Raw genomic sequence first — 5,000 nt, 5'->3', positions numbered from 1 at the left:
GTAAATATATATATATATATGTACGTAAGGATCAAAAAATATTTTCTTTTTTTTTGATCATAAAATTTATTATTATTATTATTTGCCTAATCTATAATAATTTATATTATAATGAATAATGTATATATAGTATATATACATATACTATACCATATAAATTTGTTAATACTAACATTATATTGGGTTGGCAACTAAGTGATTGCGGATTTTGTCGTTTCCTTCTTATTCGAAATCCGGCAATCACTTATTTGCCAACCCAATATATATATATATTAAAAATCGTAACTTATTACTCATCCAAATACTTTATAAATTAATATAAAAAAAAAAAGAGAAATAAGTAAATAAAATACTGAAAGACCTATAAAAGATCAAATTTAAAAAAAAAAATCTGATAAAATTGTACTAAATATCATAATTCTTTACCGAGCCAAAATACTTTTTACGTTAATATTAATGAAAAAAAAAATAAATAAATAAACAAATAAAATGTTGGAAATCTTATAAGCGTAGAGATCAAATAGAAAAGTCGATATATAGTTACTATTAAATAGTTCCGGGTTCGTGGGACGACGTTGGTCATGCGATTCACGCGCTACCTTAATAATTAACTGTAAGAGAATGAGAGAAAAACTTCGAAGGGTTCCCTCTTATGTTAGAAATACCTTTAAGAAATCCCTCCAAGGAAGTTGATGATGTTAGGTTGCTCGGTAAACCAACCATGTGTCGTTGACTAACCATCTTCACTATTTTTTCTTTCTCTTCCTTTTTTTTCTTCTTTTTTTGCTACTTTTCAAGCTTCGCACGAAGTATACCTGCGAACGAGATGAATTTACGAACGAAGTAAGTACACTCATACGTAACTACGATAATCAAATCAATTTCTTATTTGACCATTCCTTAATATGATTATAAAAAGTAAACGTACGATACTCGATGTAAAAATTTTCAATTAGAAGTAATAAAATACAACAAGATGTTAATAGTTAAATAGATTGTTTTTTCTTTTTCACCTAGATATATTTTCAATATTAAAAGAAAATTATGAAAAAATTTTTTTACGTTATGGGTCTACCTCGATCGATTAGATTATTTTTTGTACAACTAATTAACTTGATTTTTTCACATAAAAATAGATACTTTCGATAAGACGTATGATTGTTCTTAAATATTTACCTCGTTTAATTATTTTTCGTATTCTCAATCACATAAATATATTTCTAATCGATTTATTTTAATTCCATAAGGATTCCTTCCAATTTTGAAAAAATTTACTAATTAGTTTACTGCTGCCATCTATCTACTCATATTATTCTGGTAACACAGCTTAGGTGGTATAAAATCAGACTCCAAAGAATAGAAGAAGAAATGATACCTTCTTTATCATCTGCAGTTAAATACTACATTCGGTAACATCATTTTATGTTAACAATAAGTAACGTTTTACAATAAATAAGAAAATTTTTTAAAATTTATACAATTTTATCCAGTTTAAAGAAAAAAAAAAAAAAAATACTAACATAGAAACATAATTATGTTTTTATTCTATGTATTATAAATTATTCTAATACAATAAATAATTACAATGATCTAATTAATAATTTTTTATTATAACTTTGCAAAAATCCAAATAGATAAGCATACGAATACGAATTCTACAAATTCGTACAACCGATAAAGAAATTAGAACTATCGGTAAAGAAATTAGAACTATATCACGTATCATCTATTGACATATAATCGCACGTATGTCCCTTCGTGAAACTTACATATATGTACGTTATTTTGTGTGAATTTTACTGATTAGAACATATTGGAACAACGTAAATAAAAGTAATTAGCGAATAACTGACATCAACGTTTCAAAGACAAACTATACGATCCGAAGTTCGAATTTCATAAAAAATTAAATAGAATATATCGTTAACGTCTTTTAACATCGAAAAATAACTTCTTTTTTCGTAAAAAAAAATTTGTGAAAGAATAACAGATAGAGAAAGAAAGAAAGAAAGAAGAATGGTGTTAAAGGAGAACATAACAAATAGGTCAGATATTTTAACAGTCATTAACGTTGACGATAAAGATCTCGCATTTCATTTTTGAAGCCTTCGTTAAAAGTGATAATTGGGTTGATTTTAACAGTTATTAATGAGTGCAAAGTGATCAGCAATAATTGGTTGATCCGTTTATCCTTGAAAAATATGATGATTAAAAGATGTACTGGATTAGTGGAACACATTATTCTATTTAATTTATATTCATTTCAAATTTCCCGCCTATCGGTACGCATGAAAATTATATATTCAAAATTACTCGAATCAAATATAAAAAATTGGATATATATATATATATATATCTTATTGTTTAACATTAAATATCTCTAAGGAGTATATCGAATATCGATGCAAATATGCAACTAATATAGATGTGCACGTTTTGATTATATACCTTGATCTTCAGATCAAGGTATCAGATCCTTTTAGTACGGTTTTAATTTTTACTTCATTTTAATAGAAAAAAAAAAATAATAATAATAATAATAATAATAAATAAAAAAATAAAATAAAATACGAAAGATATATGACAATACAAAAAAAATATAATTAATTTTTCTTATCGATTGATAATCAATCAATTAATATTAATACACGAACAACGCGTGATTATATAATGTGTAACGTAAAAACGTATAAAAATGTTTTAACGCTTAAACACATGTAAAGGAAATTATGTATACAGAGATATAAGGAACAAAAATAAATAAATAAATGTGCGATTGTAAAAATAAATATAAAAATAATATTCAACTAAATAATAATAGTAACATCATATAAGAATATCAGAGGATATATAAACGTCTCTCTAGTCAAAGGCTGTTAATGACTACACTTCCATGCATATATATATATATATATATATATATATATATATGCATGGAAGTTCGCGTTATATCTCGTCACGTGAAACATGTCTCTTTTACTCCTGCATACTTGATCACGAGGCAGATGCAATCGTAACTGCTACTGGCAGGTCGGTAACCCAATGCATTTTTCCTTATTATCGACTAAAGCACCTAGCGGTTAAAACTTTGCATGTAAACTATCGAAGAAAGTTTCTATAATTACATTCGAATTATTTTATTATTTACCTCTTTAATCTCGTAACATTTAATTCCAAAAATTGATACAGTTGTACAAATGATATTTAATATGATAAATTTTTTGACGATCAGATATTATCTTAAAAATTATACCTCTCTTTCTCTTTGATCTTGTTTTATCAATATATATATATATATATACGTGTGTGTGTATGTTGTTGCGTGCAAATATTACTTTTATTATTTTTTATTTTATTACAAATTAATAATTCATTGTCGAAAAATTTGCAGAAAAATTAAAATAAATTTTATGTATATACGTATATATATACATTTGTACATATATAATATACATATATGCCTACGTGTATCTCTCTCTCTCTCTCTCTCTCTCTCTCTCTCTCTGTTCATGTATATAACCTCGATACATTTTTTCTAACCTCCTTTTAACATAAAATACAAATAAGACTTTATATATTATACCTAAAGATAATGAAAAAATAACAATCGTACATAAGTAATCGATCATACATACTAATTGATCTAATATAAAAAATAATAATTAAAATTAAAATAAATAATAATATAGACACTTATCTTTTTCATACGCTTCGTTTTATGCACTCGCGAACATTCTTAAAATGAAAATATTGTCGCAGCTTCAATTTGCAGCTGCAGTTTCTTTTTCTATTATTACTATTATTTTTTTTTCCTTTTTTTTTTTTTAAGAAAACTTACGTAGTCCTCAAGATGGCGTCAATGCATTCTCCTTCTCTTCCCTCTGCCCCTTGATATGGTTCGTCTGGATTGTTTTCACTTCCCGCAGGACGGGAAGAAAACGTCAGGCGCCCCTTCCGCCCCGTAACGTCGAAACTCGACCTTCTGATACTCTCCGACAGAGACGGGAGCGGTCGGATGTGTTTAGGGTCAATTTGTCTATTATCTCGTTGTCAGTTTTATTTATTATACATACATCTAACGTCTCCCACGACTACCAAATGATACGTGTGATCTTTCAACGTATATATCACTTTCTTCGAAAATTTTGCGACCATAAAAAGAAACTATACAAAAAAAAAATTTTATTTTCTCAAGAAAATTAGAAAATAATTATTCGATTAGATTGTTTAATTAAAAAAGAAAAAAGAAAGGAAAAGGAAAAAATGAATAAGATCTAAAATTGTTTTATCGAAGGAATTACTTAAGAGAGTGAGAAAGAGAAAGAGAGAGAGAGAGAGAGAGAGAGAGAGAGAGAGAGAGAGAGAGAGAGAGAGAATCAGGTGACATACAATTGAATAAAAAGAAAAATCGATGAGAAGGGATGCTATATCAGTTGGCGCCACTCATCGATACGTCACTGTCATTCTCATCTATAAGTAAAAGAGAAAGAGAGTAAGAGAGAGAAGTGAGAGGGAAACTGAAAGAGAGAGAGAGAGAGAGAGAACGAGAGAGAGAGAAAGAGAGAGAGAGATAGTGAGAATGCGCGTACTCGAAGAATCGCAAATTCGTTGCTCGAATGATAGGAGAATTAAAAGTGAAATTACTTTTTGATATTTGAAAAAAAATCTACAAGTTTACACCTTTACACAAAATTTGATCAACCAATGGTACAAATTTTTAAATATTATAAATAGTTATTAACACGTATAGAAACACGGAATTATATTTATTTGATATCCTGTCGTGTAATATGAATTTTTGTTATTATAAAAAAAAAAAGAAGGGATAAATAAACAAATAAATTACCATCAATCGTACAAAATAGAAAGGGAAAATTGTACTTATTTAAATTTATCGTACAGATTTAATTTTTTTTTTTTTTTTTTCATTAGAAAGAAAGATCTGCCAAATACACATTAATTTATAGATTATCAAAATTTCTTATTGATATCGTGTGCTA

General features: G+C 27.0%; 1 protein-coding gene across 1 annotated transcript in view; it reads right to left on the bottom strand.

Annotated features, from left to right (window-relative positions):
* The window catches only part of LOC124425541, a 91,730-nt gene extending 87,705 nt beyond the window's left edge, over window positions 1–4,025 (bottom strand). The window contains exon 1 of the mRNA XM_046966005.1: window positions 3,839–4,025. The gene's annotated coding sequence lies outside the window, so the exon portion shown is untranslated. The remainder of the gene's footprint in view (window positions 1–3,838) is intronic.
* Window positions 4,026–5,000: the final 975 nt, after the last annotated feature.

The sequence above is a fragment of the Vespa crabro genome, chromosome 7 (assembly GCF_910589235.1).
Source record: "Vespa crabro chromosome 7, iyVesCrab1.2, whole genome shotgun sequence".
NCBI lineage: Eukaryota > Metazoa > Arthropoda > Insecta > Hymenoptera > Vespidae > Vespa > Vespa crabro.
This window is presented reverse-complemented; position numbering and strand designations above follow the sequence as displayed.